The following is an 18557-nucleotide window of genomic DNA, read 5'->3' as shown; positions in this document are numbered from 1 at the left end:
TTTATTTTAATTGGAGGATAATTATATTACAATATTGTGATTTTTTTTGCCATACATCAACATGAATCAGCCATAGGTATACATGTGTCCCCCCATCCTGAACCCCCCTCCCACCTCCCTCCCCACGATATCCCTCCAGACGGTCCCAGAGCACTGGCTTTGGATGCCTCACCTCGTGCACTGAACTTGCACTGGTATACCCACCTTCTTACCAACCACACCTGTAAGTCACCCTTCTGGGAGCATAGAATAAAACCATTGGGTGATGGGGGGATAGTTTAGAATAAAACCACTACTGGGAGTAGGGAAGGCAGTCATTTCACATTTGGGATAGATGTAGAACTTCTAAAGAGGTATGTTTTTAGCCCCTTGTGTCTTTAGGAAATGGCAAAATAAGATCAGAAGGAATAGGATGAGAGTCTAGTGAACATAGATGAAAAACAGAGCTTACTTAGAAAACTGCATTTGTTAAGCATCTTCTGTGTGCACAGTTCCATGGAAGAGATATGTCACAATGTCCAGAAGCAGCCATGGAGCAGTGCTGGGTGACAGAAGGGCTGAAGGAAACTAGAGGAAGGGGAGAATGAAGGGTTGGTTTGGGAAGCCTGCCCAGGGTCCTGATGGACAGACTGGACCTCAGGCTGCTGGGTGACCACAGGTGCTACGGGTGACACAGCCTCCTGCCTCTCCCAACCTAACCCACTTGTGACCCAAAATGAAAAGCATCTGCCTTTCTATGCTTGACTTCTGTTCATCTTCATGGTTGTTTTTTCTCAACCACTCTTCAAGTGACTTGGAAGATTCAGCTGTTGGCATCTTCTATGCCCTGTGTCACTCTCCTTTCCCTTTTTCCTATTTATGTCCATTTGAAAAATTGTGAACCTTTTTTGAGAAAATCTATCCCATAATATTAGTGTAGGAGAAGAAAAGTCAGTTCACACATCAGGTAGAAACATGCATTTGTGTGGATGTAGTTCTTCACTCCTAGTCAAACTTTGGTGGAATCCCGTATTAGGAGAGGGTATTTGGATTGACTAAAGAAGGGCAAGTTTTGTTCATTAAGTGTGGCTGCTTGCCAAGCAGCCCTCAGAGGACAATGGCACCCCATCCCCAGCATGGGGTGAGGGCATTCCTCAGGGCACTGGGATTTGGGGTGACGGCAGGGGAGAGGAAGAGAAAGAAGGAACTCACTTGCCACCCAAAGTCTGTCTTTGGTGCTCTGGCATTTAGGCTCAGGCTGTTTTCTAGTGATGAGTTTTCCAGTGGCTGAAATTAAAAGATGTCATTTCTTCTTGGAGGTGCTGAAAAGCCAGGAGACCCCCTAGTGTCACAAAGGGAATTGAAGAGGCATTGAAGAGGCACCATGAGCCAAAGAAGGAAGCAACACGTTGAGGGGACTTGAGGCCAGGGGATGGAGGGGACTCCCTTGTACCTGCTGGTTTGGGCAGTAGGTGATCCACTCAAGAATCTATAAGATGGGTTTATGGACTTCCTGGGCTGTGGACTGCTCCCACATAAAGGCAATGAATGACAGGCCAGATGCTGTGCTGTGTGTATGTTTATTACACACGCAGATGTAGGTCCCTGGGGGATATGCCCTAAGAGTGTTTCCATGGAAAGGTGCTCAGAGATCTCCCAATCTATACCTTTGTTCTGAGGCCCAACAACTTGAGTGAGTTGCCCTAAGTCACATACTTTGTGTGTGCATGGCAGAGACTGCATTTGAGGAGAAAACCCTTGCCTCTCACCACCACGCTTGCACACACACCCACACACATCTCTATACACATGCATAGGCATATACACAAGAAATATCCCTATGAGCTCACACACATGCTCCCTGTGTTAGAAAATAGTAAGTTTATGCTGTGTGCTTACTTAACAGCTAGTTCTTTTGCGATTAGAGGGGTTGGCTATTTTTGCTGCAGAAAACTTGCTCCTAACCTGTCTTTTGGGGCGATGCTTTTGGGAGTAAAATCAGCGGCAAGGATCAGCCTGATTGCCCACAGGCAAGCATTTGTCTAGCCCTTGCTCCCTGCCATAGCGCAAAAAGCAGAGTTCATCATGGGGAGTCTGCAGAGCTGTAGGTCCTAACATCCGCCTGGCGGCCTTGGAGAGAACAGAGGAAAGGCAGCTTTGCAAGACAGGCTAATGCCAGTACTGGGACTAATGGAGCCAGATAACAAGCTTTTGATTTTTCTTTGGGCTTTAATTAGCCTTTTCAAGTTCGAGGCAAGTTCATGGTTGAGAGCAGAAAGGAGGAGGCCAGAAACTCTGCACAGGGCTGGAGCTGTCTCCCCAGCCAGTCTAAAAGGCCACACTGGCTTTTAACGCACAGTATCAGTTTCCTTTGATTCAGCCGATGCTCGAGTTACTTTGCTCTGGGGCTAGGCTACAGTTCTTTTGGCCTCAACCCAGACCACACAGATTTCACCCACCGTCAGCCAGGCCAGGCTCCTGAGTATTCCAGTTGAGGAGCCCTTACAGGCACACTGTTTGCAAACCCAGCTTTTCCTGCACTCTTCATTCTCAAGGTCATTGCATTCCTTTCCCTTTTGCCTTCTTACCTTGAGGCAATGAGGGATGGGGATGGGATGAATTCTAGAATTTTGTTTTGTTTTGCCTCTGAGTCCTGGATTCTCTTGAGGCCTGAGAAGGGGAATCCAATCTCAGATGACTTATGTCCTGTGATGTTTCAGCTGCAGGAAAGTGGAGGAGGGGTGTGTAAGGCACTGGAGGCTGACTTTAGGACTTATGTTTTGTAGGGTTGGGGTCCCTTCTAGGTTTTGTCATAGTTACAGCTCAAAAAGCTTGCGAAGTGGTTCATTTTAAAATTGAGATGAAATTGACATGTAACATGACATTAGTTTCAGATGTACAGCATAATGGTTCAATATTTGTGTATGTTGCAAAATGATCACTGCAAAAGTCTAGTTAACAATCCATCACCATACATAGTTACATATTTTCTTATGATCAGAACTTTTAAGATGTATTCTCTTGTAGCATTGACATATATACACTGCCATGTGTAAAATAGGTAGCTAGTGGGAAGCTGCTGCATAGCACAGGGAGCTCAGCTCAGTGCTCTGTGATGACCTAGAGGGATGGGATGGGGGGCATGGGAGGGAGGCTCAAGAGGGAGGGGATATATGTATACATTTAGCTGATTCATATAGTACAGCAGAAACTAATGCAACATTGTAAAGCAATTATACTAAAAACAAAAAACAAAGCTCTACTCTCTTCAGTTCAGTTCAGTTGCTCAGTCATGTCCAACTCTTTGCGACCCCATGGACTGCAGCATGCCAGGCCTCCCTGTCCATCACCAACTCCCAGAGTTTACTCAAACTCATGTTCTTTGAGTCAGTGATGCCATCCAACCATCTCATCCTCTGTCATCCCCTTCTCCTCCCACCTTCAATTTTCCCCAGCATCAGGGACTTCTCCAATGAGTCAGTTCTTTGAATCAAGTGGCCAAAGTATTGGAGTTTCAGCTTCAGCATCAGTCCTTCCAATGAATCTTTAGGACTGATTTCCTTTAGGATTGACTGGTTGGATCTCCTTGCAGTCCAAGGGACTCTCAAGAGTCTTCTCCAACACCACAGTTCAAAAGCATCAATTCTTTAGCGCTCAGTTTTCTTTATAGTCCAACTCTCATATCCATACATGACTACTGGAAAAATCATAGCTTTCATTAGACGGATGTTCGTTGGCAAAGTAATGTCTCTGCTTTTTAATAAGCTGTCTAGGTTGGTCATAACTTTTCTTTCAAGAGCAAGTGTCTTTTAATTTGATGGCAGCAGTCACCATCTGCAGTGATTTTGAAGCCCAAAAAAATAGTCTGTCACTGTTTCCACTGTTTCCCCATCTATTTGCCATGAACAGATGGGACTGGATGCCATGATCTTAGTTTTCTGAATGTTGAGTTTAAGCCAACTTTTTCACTCTCCTCTTCCACTTTCATCAAGATGTTCTTTAGTTCTTCGCTTTCTGCCATAAGGGTGGTGTCATCTGCATATCTGAGGTTATTGCTATTTCTCCCGGCAATCTTGATTCCAGCTTGTGCTTCCTCCAGCCCAGCATTTCTCATGATGTACTCTGCATATAAGTTAGATAAGCAGGGTGACAATATGCAGCCTAGACATACTCTTTTCCCGATTTGGAACCAGTCTGTTGTTCCATGTCCAGTACTAACTGTTGCTTCTTGACCTGCATACAGATTTCTCAGGAGGCAGGTCAGGTGGTCTGGTATTCCCATCTCTTGAAGAATTTTCCACAGTTTGTACTCTCTTAGCAACTCTCAAATATACAACACAGTGTGTACATGCTAAGTTGCTTCAGTTGTGTCTGACTCTTTGCAACCCCATGGACTGTAGCCCACCAGGCTCCTCTGTCCATAGCAGGAATACTGGAATAGATTGCCATTCCCTCCTCCAGGGGATCTTCCCAACCCAGGGATTGAACCCGTATCTCTTTTGTCTCCTGAATTGGCAGGCAGGGTCTTTACCATTAGCACCACCTGGGAAGCCCATACAGCACAGTATCATGAACCGTATCACCATGCTCTACGTTACATCCCAGGACTAATTTATTTTATAACTGAAAGTCCATCCCTTTTGTCCAGTGACTCGTTTTTAATGCACTCTTGTTGTCTTAATTCCTTGAGCTAGAAAACTTGTCCCATGGTGCTCTTCAGGCTTTTCTGGTCTCTTCTATTTCCTGGGATTCACATTTCTTCCCCTGAACTCATGCCTCCAGGACTCCGAGCAGGAAGCAGCATGAAACTGAGGCCCCACCTCCTCACCAGGTCCCTGCTCTATTCGGCTGTATTCAGGGAAGATGAGGTCTGAGGGCCTGCATGTGTAGGGCATCAGTGGAGCCATGTGGTGGCCCATAGCCTGGTGACCAGGTGAGAGGACAGACTTTGGGCTGGGAACCTGGAGTCTTGATCTGCAGATCCCCAGGGAGCAACCTGTTGTCTTTACTCTTGGAGAACCAGGGAAATCTGGCTGAGCCCCCATCGTGGATAAGGGCCAGTTGGTGAGAAGTGGCTTCCTCATGGGATTGTGTCCCAGTGAGTGTCAGTGCCTGTTGCAAATGCAAATCCCAGAGTGGGCCTTGGGTGTAGAGGCTGGGGAAGCAGCGCATGTGTTTGCTGGTGCTTGGGGAGGGCAGTATGGGGGAGGGGTGAAGAAACTTCTGCCTTTGCTTTCTGGCCCATTCCTTTTGTGTCCTGTTTTATTTTTTTTTTTTTTTCCCCAGCCTGGATGGAAAGAGGTATCCAAGAACAAATGGGTTGGTGTATGAAAATTGCTCTAAGGACCTCAGGAGGGCCTGGGCAGAGGATGGGTCCTAGAGGGATCGACCAGGCCTCCTCCCAGTGTGTCTTAGGATTTGGGAGACTGTAGACCAGCCTAAGGCCATTTACTGGTGAGCATCCTAGGGTGAGGGTTAAGGATGATGGTGTAATTTCTGTGTTTCTGCTACTCAGCACTGAGATGGTCTCTATCTTTGGTCCCTTTGAAGACTACTGCCTGGTCTCCCCAAACCTTCTTCTGTCTGCAGTTGGGGTAAAGAGCTCATAGCCTGAGGCTCTTGTCATGTCCCATGACCTGAGCAGGCCAAGGGAACAGCTCTCAGTCCCATTCTGGGAGCCCTAAGAATCCTGACCTGGAGTGAGGCCACCAAGCTGGAGAGTGTGCTGTTGGGCTCCAAGACCTTGTGTTCTTTGTGGGTGGAGAAGCTGGGCATCCTTGTGCTCCCCAGGCATGGCTATCTACGCCTCCTCACCCTTTCTTCAGCCTTCTGGGGTCACCTACAGAACACTAGCCCTTCTGCCTACAAATGAGTTAATGAATGGTTGAAACTTTTATTAGGCCCTTGGCAATGTACTCTCTCCTGGCTGATGCCAAGAATCGTGAAATGACATCAGTCTCTTGGAGCCTAGGAGTCCAGAAGAGAGATGCCTCCAAGCAGGTCATTACGGCCTGTATGATGGGAACAAGGGCTGTGACCCTGGGAGTGACCATCACTCACGCTACTTAAGTCTTCCCTAAGTTTGGAACCAGTTGAGAAGTGGATGTAGGAGTTAGGCAGCATCAGCTTTAACGCTGAGAAGGCTGGATGGGGCAGAAAACATTCGTCTCCGACTCTTTGTGACCCCCTGGACTATAGCCCGCCAGGCTCCTCTGTCCGTGGAATTCTACAGGCAAGAATACTGGAGTGGGTTGCCATGCCCTCCTCCAGGGGATCTTCTCAACCCAGGGACTGAACCTGGATGTCCCGCATCTCAGGCAGATTCTTTACCATCTAAGCCAGCAGAACTCAGCTGCTTAATCTCCCCCTCCAAGACATGAACTTAGAGTGACTGTCCAATAGAAGACATTGGTCCATGGGGCAGAAACTGTGACCAGAAGCCCCTCCTCGCCCTTGTCTTGCCTCCAAGCAGAGCATGTTGGCCTCTGAGCCGCCTGACAATCCCACTGGAGAGTTCTTGTGGGGCCTGACAACTTATAAAGGGCTTCATTACCTCGTTTTCTTCTCCCAGCAGTTCTGTAGGATAATAGGAAAGCCAGACATCCCATCTAGTTGAGGAAATGGAGGATCAGAAAAGTCACAGACTTCACCGAAGGTCATGTGGACCACAACCTTCTATGCATCCTAATTCTCAGCCTGGGGCTCTTCCCACTGGTGTTTCTCGATAGGGCCGTAGTGGGACCTGGGGCGGGGGGATGATTGGTTGGTGCTGGGCATTTGCATTGCTGGACTGTAGAGCCCTTAGTGCCCATGGGACTTGGCAGTCACTGCAGAACCAGGAAATCCCTCATGTTTCCTGGAGTCCCTGATTGAGAGCCATTGCCAGACCAGGCATCTTCTCGACTTTGGGGTTTACTTGCCAGTCCCGCTCAGACTCACAGAGGCACTCGGACCGAGCTTTTCATTTTTAACTCCAAGCTTCGCTTTGCATCCTGCAGTGGAGGGCAGTGCAGGAGAACCCGCTGGTGTGTGCTGTCGCTCTGAGTCATGTCCACTGCTCTCGCAGGGCAGCCCTGGGAGGGGACAGGGTCACTCCCTGGACGCAGGCTGGCCTCCCAGCCCAGCCTGGATGGTCATTCAGTGAGGTCTGGCGCCTGGGATCCTGACACTCCACCAGAGTCCGTATCCGGAACGGCCAGGCAGCCACCCCAGGCTCCGGGGGCTGGATTGTGCCCATCTGCTCGGGCTGTTTTCTTTTCCTGTCAGCAGGAAGCGCGGCTCTGACTAGAGGGGTGTATCCTATTGTTTGTGGCGCAAGGCAAGGCTTTCTCTTTCTGCTCAGCCAAAGTCCTCTCTTAGACCATGATCTCCTGCTCCTGCCTGCCCCCTGTCCCTCCTTCCTCAGCTCCACTACATTCGAGACTCACTCACTCACTCACACATACACACACATACGGGACCCAGTCCATACGCCACACTCAAGTCCCCCTGACAGCACACATCACAAATCTCCTTTCTAGTCAGCGCAAGCCCTCACCCCTCACAGCCCAATGACCCCTTTTGGTTTAGCGTCGGGGGGCTGCCAGGTCACAACTCCAGTCATTATAGATTCAAGCTTTTCTCTCTCCTCTTGAGAAGGCTTCTGTCCCAGCTATTCAGGTGAAAACGGCACCTACCTCTTTCTCTTTGGGAGAAAGCATTTGCAATAAAAGTTACATCCCGGCCAAGTACATGCGGTGCTTTGGGTCTCTGATGGTGGCCAAGCTCTAGGTGATGAGCTGGACCTGGTGAGAGGAAGGGGCTTGAAGCTGGCCTCCTAGGCTGGATGTGACCTCCCAGGAACCACTCTGGAGCCCATCGGGCCAGCAGGGAGGGTGACGAGACCCGGAAATCAGGTCTGCAGATGTTACCACAGACAGCTGCCATGGCCATGGGGTGGGGGTGAGGTTTACCGAGCGGGGAATTAGGACATGGGGCCAGCCACGCCATGTCCTCACACCGAGACCCTGACTCTGACTTCATGAAGCCCCGCACAGAAGCATGCACCCTGGTACACACCCACACGTGCACACGCATCCTCTCTGCCTGGATGTCCAGCTCACACTGATTGTCCCCTGTCTTTTCTCTCTGCTGTGCTTCACTTTCTCACTTACACTCACGCTCTGTGCAAGGCACCCCCGAGGCTCCCCGTTTCTGTGATGGATCCTCCTCCACACCCCTACACCACACACAGCAGCTCACACTGGGAGTACACCCGTGTACACACACCCGTGTACACACACCCATGTACACACACACTCGTGCACACACACCCCCAGATGGTGTGCAATGTCCCAGGCCAAGTCAGCAACCGAGCCTCTCATTCAGTCAGCACAGAGACCAGCCCGACTTACCCATCCAGGTCTGCCTTTCCTTCAGTTCCTCTCATCCTCCCAGGGTGGCGTCTTGGCCAGGATGCTGGCCTGTGAGCCTGGGTCTTTGAGTCTCAGCCAGGTCCAGCTCGTGAGAGGTCACAGAGCTGGTGAGCGGTTTCCCTTTTGCTTTGAATCATACATTTCATCTTTTAGAAGGAGGCGATAAAACCATATCCCTTTAATAAAGTGTGCCAAGAGTTCTAGGGAGAGAGAAATACAGAGACATTCATAAATAATGATAGACACAGAACACCTTATATTTGTAGAACTGAAACAGCTCATGGCATCATCCGTATAGTCTCCTTTGGTTACAGTAACCACCTGAGGAGACAGAAAGGGATTTAACAATATTGCCGTGCTTTCATACTTAGGTTTTTTCCTCCACCGATGTCTGCTTTTGAGAAATTTGGGCTGTGCCAGACCCAGATGTTATGTTCGGAATCCCAGGCCTGGAGCGTGCCCACCCACCTTCCCTGCCATCCGGCACATGATTTGAATGCTAAGTCAGGGCCTTTGAAGGAAAGGAGATGTTTCCAGCCAGATCCTCCCTGTGATCACCTTCCTGTGCCCCTCTGGTTTTTGTAAGGCAGAAGGGAATGGCTCCACATTGGCACACAGCACCGGCGTCACTTCATTTACAAAGTTAGTGGAAAGAAGGAAAAAAGACAACTCGCAGAGTTCTCCATTCAGCCCCTCAATTTACATATATATATATTTTTTTTCCTAGTGAATTGGGCCCCGCATGCCGTCTGCATATATGAAATGGGATCAGCGGGGGGAGAAGAAAGCCCGCATCTTTTCCCAGTCTCGGTGTCATTACCATGTCTCTGTCAGTGTTCCAAAATATAATGGGATTTGTTCGGCTGATTTATCCTGCGTGCCGGCAACATTATCCAGATCCACACTCGGGCCCGAGGAGCGAAGAGGGGAAAGAAGCATGGCAATGAGACTGGGGCTAATAAAATTTATTCCTCCTAACAAGGGAGTGACCTCCCCCGTAATTCAGCCTGGCGAGCGGGGCCACTGCTTCCCAGAGCCTGCCAGAAAACACGCAAACTTAATCATGGTGGTGTGCTCTGCTCCAATTACAGTTCCGGTGGCGGCTCAGGTTGTCTGCAGTAGACAGGGAGAGCAGTGGGGACATGGAATTGATGGGCTTGGGGACGGGGAGGTGGCTCTTGGTCCTTGACAGGCAGCCACTGGGGACCTCTGAAGCTTAAGGTACCCGAGGAAAGGGATAGCACCCATGTGGGTTTTGCTTGGTGCCATTCCAAGGCCTTTCCTGGTCTTTCCCAGGGGTCCAGCTTTGGCTTCTGCACTGAACCCATCGTGGAGGTTACCTGCAGAACTGGACTAGTGGAGTTTCATCCGTGTTTCTCCTGCTTGGCCAGCCTGAATCTCTGGTCATGATGTCATGGCCCTCTCTGCTTACCCAGAGGGAGGAACCTGGGGCTGTCAGCAGCTGAGCTAATGAGGAGAAGGTCAGGGGTTCGATCCCTGGGGTTCCTGACTTGGAGCTGCTCTTTGCCTGCCATGCTCAGCAATTCCTAGAAGGGGTTCATTGCTACGGCTCGCCATTGGTTACAGCCTGGAGTGGGCTTAGTGCCCCTCTCTTGGGAAAGCAGCTCAAATTAGTGGCATCAGTTGCCTATTAGAAAGATAACTTGTTATCATGATGAGCAAATGGCCACTTAGATGACTCGTAGTTTGGTACCCATCTCTGTGAGATGCTTAGAAACAGGGCTTATAGCTCGTTGGGAATCTTGGTGTGATTCTTCGGGGTCTTTTTCCAACCCCAAGACACTTTTCACAAAGCCCCTTCAATAACGTGTTTGTCTAACCAGGTTACTGTGACTGCGGTTTGCTGGCTTCCTCTCTCTTTCTCTGCACATTCATTTCTCCTTCAATCTCATTGAAAAAGACACAATAAAGAGCCATTCTGAGATAATGTGTTAGTAACTAAGTGGATGAGGTCTCCTTCATGCTCTTTTTTTGACATCTGGGCTCACGGCCGAGGTGTGGGGCCAACCTTTGCCTCTACTGGGGTTTCTCTGGCTCTGAAGCGAGTTCGATTGCCTGGGATCAGCCTGGGCCCTGGGCAGCGCTTTGGAGAGGGTTAGAAATTATGAAAAAGAGGAAAGTTTATGAAAAACAGTAAGCAATCGTAGAGCGATATCATCTGGGTTTTTGTATCTCTTTCTTTGTTTTAGAAACAAGTGCTCAAAGCACATGGGAATATTTTATGGTGAAACAAGCTTTCTGATGAGAGTAACCTTAAGCCAACCAGAGCCTCCCCATGAGGTTCCTGCCTCCCTGAGGACTCTCCCTACTTCCCTCCCACCCTGCTGTCAGAGGGCACACAGAGTCGTCTCCAGGGATAGATACGCTGTGGGCATCAGAGCCTGGCACATCTATGAATGCTACGGGGTCAGCGGTTCTGTTTGAGATCTGGCCCCAATAAGTGGGGATCATTACCTTCCTGCACTGCAGAGATATACAGCTAGAGTCTGTATTTAGACATGAGCTACTGTACTTACCTGATCAATATCTCCCTTTATAAAGGAATCCCACATGTGTAATTCACCTATTCTCTGTTTCCTGTGGAGCTCTACTCTCGTCAGTTCCCAGTATGTGTGTGTGTGTGTGTGTGTGTGTGTGTGTGTGTATGTGTGTAAGTGTAATTAATTAGTGGGTACATGTTTGGGGCCGCTGAGCATGAAGAATCTGAAGACCTTTATCTTCTACATCAACAAGCACCTCTTTTTCTCCTACCTTGTGTTTCTTTTCTAAACTTCAGCTTTCCCTCTGCTTAGGGACAGGTTGGCCCAGGAAAGGAAGAAGCCCACACTGATGACTGGCCAAGGGCCTCCTCCAGACAGGAGGGTCGGTTCCTCCCAGAGATCACAGAAGGGCAGAAGGCTTTTCCTGGATGGTAGCAAAAGATGTCAGGCCTGCCCCTCCAGCAGCCTCTCTCATCCTGACATGTTGAGAGACCAGTTAACCTGATCCTGTTCCTTTGCAGCCACCCTCCAGCACCCTAGAGGAAGCCTCTATGTAATACAACTTTTTTTCCCTCCAGACTGGGAATTTGGGGTTCTGGTATCTATTTCTCAGTAACTTGATAGAACACGAGAGGTCATTTCACTCTCTAAGCCTCCATTTTTCTCTTCTGTAAAATGGGGCTGTTCAGTTCTAAGCTCTGGGGTCATTTTCCTCTGAAAGTGCACAATGTGTGAAAGCAGGGCCATGCCCTGTCCTGGATGGAGAACCTACAATTGACCCCCAATGTTGCCTCTTCCTTGAAACCTTACTGCCCCCCTCAGCAGTCATGGTCCCACCCTCGGTCCCTCCAGCCCCAGTGCACAGCTGAAGCTGGGCATACCTGGCCTTGTGTCCTGGACCTGGTCTGCAGGTCCTCCAAGCCATCTTTCTATTGTTAGGTCCTCACCTGCTGCTTGGTGCATAGTAGATCCTCCTAAACATTCTTAAGCAAAATAATCAGTGAGGAATAATAAATACTGTTGTCTTCATTTAGTGCCTCAGTGTCCTCTAGTGGAAACGGAGAGTTCCAGTAGCCTAAGAGACTAAAAGTTGGGTGGAAAAAGGCCCAACTGAAGGCCCCACGGTGAGTGAGCTTGGGAAGGTTTCTGATACCTTCTTCCCCATAATGGTCCAGCCTCCTAGCTTTGGGGGTGGGTGTGGGGTGCTTAGAACCAGGCGGCTTGAGGCTGGATGCTACTTTTGCCTTCAGAGAGAGCTGGAGAATGGATTTGCTCCCAGATGGAAGGATTCCTCTCTCTGCTGGCCCAGGAGCTACCATGAGCAATGGGAAGACCAGGTCTGACTTTGTATTTTTCCTTCCTGGATTCAGAGATGGCGGCTGCCAGCCCAGAGCAGTTGGCAGCTGTATCTCCAGGTGGAGGAGACGGGTGCATTCATCCATCCCTGAAGGCTCACCTGGTCAGTCTTCTTTGGATCAGTCTGGGATATTTGTAAACAATGGACGTCTGGGGTGAAAGGGGCAGCCTATGGCTATGGAAGAGACAAGGTCCCAGAGCTGAGCTAATTGGCCCACAAGGGCATGGACCTGGTGACCTTTATCTTATTAGCACTGCTTTTGGACCACTGAGATCTGGTCTAGTTCTGATCTTTCCATAATAAGGACTCGATCTGGGGTTTCTACAAAGGTGGGGTGACTAAGAGCGGGGCTAAGACAGCTCCACCCAGCAAGAAGGATGCATCCGCAACCAGGCCAGGGGCCATGCTAGCCAGGATGAAGAGTGATTTCAGAATCAGGTCCCCACCTAAGGCCTCATCACTGGAGGGCTTCAGGATGGATTGGCCCAGGTTATGAGGGAGATGGTGGGTCAGGGGTCGGAAGGTGATGCCCGCTGTCTCCCAGGTCTACTCCTTCTTTAGCCCTTCTCAGAGGGTCTCCACGGAGACCACCAGACACCGCTGGGGTCCTTGGGTGGCTGCTCTGCAGCTCTGCCCTGCAGCCTGGGGAGACTGAGCAGGAAGGATGCTGGCAGCACTTAAAATCCCCTTTCTGTGGAGATGATAGAGCTTTTCAGAGTGCCAGTCTCTCTGCAGAGTGGGAGCAATTTCCCTGTAATTGGTAAAGTAACCGTAACTGCTCTGTCATTTGTATGTAGCGACACGTAATTGCACGGTAACCTTTGCCGCTGAGTGCGAGGTAAGCGTGGTAAGCTATTAGATTGTAATTCGGAGTGTCAGCTCTGGCTCCCCACGCCACCTCCACTACCACTGCTCGGCTTGGGGAGGCTGCCACAGGGCCCCTCCGCCTCCAGGTCTAGTGGGTCCTGCTCCGGTGGTTACGCTTGTCACATGGCGTTCTCTCCTGGGCCTAGTCTGTGGCACCCTCAGCCAGGAAGAGACCCCTGTGGTGACCTGGGAAGGTGCTTCTCACTAAATCATCTGGGACGGGTTAAGATATAGATCTCTGAGCCCCAGATCCAGAGTTTCTGATCCAGTAGATCTGGGGTGGGGGTGGCCAGAATTTGCACTTCAAAGGAGCAGCCCTAACTCTAACCAGGGCTTCCCTGGTGGCTCAGACAGTAAAGAATCTGCCTGCAGTGCAGGAGACCCTGGTTTGATCCCTGGGTTGGAAAGATCCCCTGGAGAAGGGAATGGCACCCAACTCTAGTATTCTTGCCTGGAGAATTCCATGGACAGAGGAGCCTGGTGGCCTACAGTCCATGGGATTCTCCAGGCAAGATTCTCTCAGGTCTCAAAGAGTCAGACATGACTGAGAAACTAACACACATACCCAGCCCTAACTCTTCTGGACCTAAGACTATTTCTCCTTTATTCAGCCTTATTGGCATGATAGATATTTAGGAAGAACCACCTTTTCTCTTTCATCTTGATAACCTTAGTGCCTTTAATCTTGATCACACCTCTCTGAGACACGTATCATGAATTTCCCCAAAGATGCTAAGACTCACAAAGGTTATTGGAATTGTCTGTGGATGACCTGGATTCAATCCCTGGGTTGGGAAGATCCCCTGGAGAGGGGAAAAGCTACCCACTCCAGTATTCTGGCTTGGAGAATTCCATGAACTGTATAGTCCCTGGAGTCACAAAGAGTCAGACACAACTGAGAGACTTTCACATACACACAAGGATGACCAACAGTAACTAGAGCTAACCACTCTCTTGTTCATTGTTGCTGTTTAGTTGCTAAGTTGTATCCCACTCTTTTGAGACCCTATGGACTGTAGCCCACCAGGCCCCTCTATCCATGGGATTTCCCAGGCAAGAATACTGGAGTAGGTTGCCATTTCCTTCTCCAGGGGATCTTCTCAGGTCTCTTGCATTGGCAGGCAGATTCTTTACCACTAAGCCACCAGGGAAGCCCAGCACTCTCTTAGCACTTACTAAGTGCCAGACATTGTTCTACATGAATTAGCCACTGAATCCTCTCCACAGAACTGGGAAGTATATGCTATTATTATTATTATTATCCCTATACTACCTATGAGAACCTGGGGCACAGAGAAGTTAAGTAACTTGCCCAAGGTCACACAGCACTAAATGGTGGAGCTGGGATTCAAACCTAGGCTTTTTGGCTCTAGTTCCAAAATAGTTTTAGCTATTTTGAGACTCAGGGCTTTATTTAGTCATCCATCAACTCTGCTTCCAGGTCTAGTGAGTCCTGCTCTAGTGGTTATGCTTATCACGTGGCATTCTCTCCTGGGAGAGATGCATTTTCCATGATTTTTTAAAAATTTTTCCATGAAAGTTCCATGCATTTTCCATTTAATATATATGTCTTAACCTATTAGGACAGGAACAGAGCTAAGGGTACAAACATGCCTAAAACATGGTGCCATCCTTGAGTTCATGGCCCCTGGAATCCAGTGGATCACCAGTCTCACTTTACAAGTCAGGCACCCCACTAGGACATCTGTGGAAAACAGATCTGCTATCTTCCTTATGAGCCAGAAGGGATCCCAGAGGCTGTGGCCCTGTCCGAGGCTTTGGGGTCTGTTCACAGGGGTGCCCACTGCATATATTCCCATGCAGCAGACCCTAATCTCTTTCCCTGGTAAGAATGAACTGCTGTCTAATGAATAAGCACTGGAGCGGTGGCCAGAGCTCATTCGTGGGTATTCGTGGAATGGCAGGGGAGAGGTGCAACCTGGGCCTGCAGGCGTGCCCAGCTCCTGATTACGGTGAAGTCCAGCCCCTTCCTGGCTCCTCTGGCTCCAGCTCTAATCTTGCTGTTAATGGGGCCCAGGGGAGGGCTCGGCCAGGGCTGGAGGAGCACATGCCCTCCTCCCCTGTTGCCCAGGGTGCTCAGGAATCCACTCCACCCTTCGCTTGTCAAAGGTGTTTGCCAATTAGCCTTCCCTTCCAGGGGCCCTGGCATCTGCTCACTACACCCCAGCCCCCTGGGGTCTGCAGGCCCTGTGGGACCCTTCCTCTGCTCTCCTCTCCTCCCATGCTGTAATTACTCTGAGGCTTTGGCTCAGACTCTGAGGTGGTGTCCTTAGAGAGCTTGCTCTGGCCACAGGCATGCAAGGGCCACTCCCTGCTGCACCCCCCACCCCAAGGCTGTTCTGAGCAGGATTTCCATCAGAAAAGTGAACCCGAAGAAACACTGTACCTTGAAGGGATCTCCAGTTTAGCCAGTGCCTTCACACCTGTTGTGTCACCTTGGTCTCAGGATGAGCCCGTCTTGCTATTTTACTGTCAAGGAATGATAGGCCCAGAGAGCGGGAGGAGGCTGTGCCAAGGTGTATGCTTGGGAAGCTGCTCAGCTGCCATGTGAACCCAAGTCTTGTGTTTTCTCCTACTCCTTCACTGTTAAAAATCTTTCCCTTATCAACCCTGGCTGGAGGAAGCAAAGAGTAAGACCCCACCCCCACCCCATACCTCAGCTGGGGACCTCAGCATCCATGCACACCCAGGCTGCTCCTGGTCCAAGGTCTCCATCACCTTTTCATCACCTAGGGCCCCACTCAGAGGGAGAAACCAAGGCACAGGGGAGTCTGGGTGGGAAGCCATCATTGTCTCTGGAATCCTAGGGCCATGGTAGGAGCCTCAGTTGTGGCCTTTGCTTCATTTGAGCCTGATGACAAAACCATGAGGTCAGCAATTTGGGGACGTACCTGCAGGTCAAGTTGAGGAGCCCCAGATCTGCCTCCTGTGTGGGTCTTGCAGGGAGCTATCCTGAGCTGAAACCAGTGGTGTCCTGGCTGCCAGGACACCAGGCTGAGCTGTTCTCACTCCCCCCGCCCCCCCATGAAAACATTCCTCACCAGGCCTTTTGCTATGCAAGATGCCGCTGTGGTAAAGACTCGTGGGTCCCTGACTTTCTGCCTCTGAGCAAACGAGGGTTTAATGAAGCCATTGGCTGAATGCACACTCTTGTTTTTGTAGGTAGTTGGTTTTCATCTCTTGTTCTGCCCAGTGAAGAAGAAAGGTATCTGGTAACTTAAAACTCAGAATTGCAGTCCTGGGGGCTGAACAGCCTGAGTCTTGTCAGGTCAAGGTGGTGTGTGTGCCAGGTGTGGTGGGAAACATGGACGGCCTTGTTCCATGCCTCAGTTTCCCCTTGTGGAGAGTGGACAGTCCTTCAGCCTTATCCTACTTGAAAAATGGTAGTAGTGGGCGAGGTCCTTTGGCTAATGGCAGAGGTCCTGACAGCACATGTTAGGGCTGAGAAAGTCCAGGGTGAGGACTGGACCAGAGGCAGGAATGTGCAAGGCTGTGAAGATCCCTAAGCTGCTCTCTGAATGCTTGGCGGTCACTGTGGCTATGTCCACCAGGGAGAAGACATTGTCTGTCCTTTATCTGGGTTTTTTTCCTTCCTGTTTCCTCTCCATCTCTTCTACTTTCCACCCTAGCTGTCTCTCCCTTCCCCAGTTCCTCATTTTAGGAAAGAACCATAAACGTCAGACTAGACCTTGAAAGCTTCCTCCTACCTTTGACTCCTGTAGTTGTTTTTGGAGGGAGCGGAGGTAGTAGAGGCTTCCTTTGTGGCTCAGACAGTAAAGAATCCACCTGTGATGCAGGAGACCTGGGTTTGATCCCTGGGTCTGATCCTGGGTCAGGAAGATCCCCTGGAGAAGGGAATGGCAACCCACTCCAGTATTCTTGCAATGGACAGAGGAGCCTGGTGGGCTACAGTCCACGGGGTTGCAAAGAGTCGGACATGACTGAGTGAGGTAGGGGTTGTGTTTGGTCTGGGCTGTTGGATTAGATGATGTGAGAGAGGCCAAAGGCAGGATGTGGGGTGGATGTCTGCTCTGCACGCGGCTGTACGTGCTCCGTCCCTGCCCTGGCTGCCCCCACCACGATGAGAGGGAGGTTGTCGAGATGCTTGGCACATGGACATTGCCGATCACCCCTGCCCCCCACTGCTGGGAGGGAGCTGAGGGTCCCTGCCTCCCTGGAAAGCTCAGAGTTGGCCACTTTGATGCGGCTCTGCTGGCGACAGCCTCGCTGCTGGTTCTCCAGAAGCCTCTTCCTTTGGCTGGATTGGAGCCTTTAAAAAATGACACCTTGTATTTTATTTCCCTGCTTTCTCTGAAAAGTCCAAAGGCATTTACAAAGGCATGAGCTCTATAGGCTTTATGGACGCCCATCAAAAGGCAGAGGTTGTTTCCTTCATCTTTATAGAGTGGAAAATCAAAGCACAGGGAGATGGAATGACTCTTAGGAGAGACAGTTCTTGTGAGAAAAAGGGGGAAATCCATTGTAGGATCTTAGAGCCTCAGGGAGGTCTGTGCCATCCCCCAAGCTGCTCAGTGGGAGCCACTGGAAACCCCTCAGCAGCCACTGTCAAGGTCTTTGCCACTCCCCAGGAAGACCGCCTAGCTGTGATCCCCTGCTTACATGGGGTTCTGGGAGCCTGGAGTAAAACATGTAGAGACTCAGCTAAAACACTGGAGGTAGGGTAGGGTGGGGAAATGGTTTTACTTGTTGGTTCCTGACTCCTGAAATTGTCCCAGAGTCATAAGCAAGAGTTGGGTCCCTGTGTTCCACAGGGTACCTGGGAATCCAGGGAATGTTCTCTTTAAGGGATGCTAAGAGGTGTTCCTGTGAGAAAATGGTTTAGGGAATAAAATGCTCGGAAAAATGCTGAGAGAATTTTCAACCTATTTTTTCCTAAAAAGACTTTTCAGACCTTTTTTGTAACAACTAGGAATATCTCACATGATGTTAGAATGTACTGGGTTTCAGGACATTGCCCAGAATCATTTGCCCAAGGAACCGTTTATGGTAGAAAATCTTGTGGGACTTGTGGGAAGGCATTTTGGGAAACACTGGTGAGAGTATGACAATGTCAGGGCTGCCCTTCTTCACTATGCTGTAAAAGAAGGAGCCTGAGATGGGACGTAGGGAGGCACCTGTGGCCCGACTGAATTCATCCACAAACTTCCCACTCCTCCCATTCCTCCTTTCCCCAACCGATTGTCCACACACGTCTCTGCCATGGTGTTGGCGTACATGTATGAACATTCCTGTGTCTCTGTTCCCCACCTTTCTGTCCTGATCTGTGTGTCTGCTCAACAGTAAGTGTGTAGATGTGGAGACCTCGCCCCTCTCACTCCCTAAAAGGGATGTCTGGGTCCCATGCTCGTGGGTGGTGGCCCAGTGCTTTCCCAAGTCACGGTGATGATGGGCTATCAA

The 18557-nt window shown here is 49.9% G+C and overlaps 1 protein-coding gene across 1 annotated transcript in view; it reads left to right on the top strand.

Moving 5' to 3' along the window:
• The window catches only part of PLXNA4 (plexin A4), a 648412-nt gene that overhangs the window by 249866 nt on the left and 379989 nt on the right, over positions 1–18557 (top strand). The gene's annotated exons all lie outside the window — the stretch shown is intronic.

This window comes from Giraffa tippelskirchi, chromosome 10 (genome assembly GCF_054371585.1).
Source record: "Giraffa tippelskirchi isolate mGirTip1 chromosome 10, T2T-mGirTip1v1.2.pri, whole genome shotgun sequence".
NCBI classification, from domain to species: Eukaryota; Metazoa; Chordata; class Mammalia; order Artiodactyla; family Giraffidae; genus Giraffa; species Giraffa tippelskirchi.
This window is presented reverse-complemented; position numbering and strand designations above follow the sequence as displayed.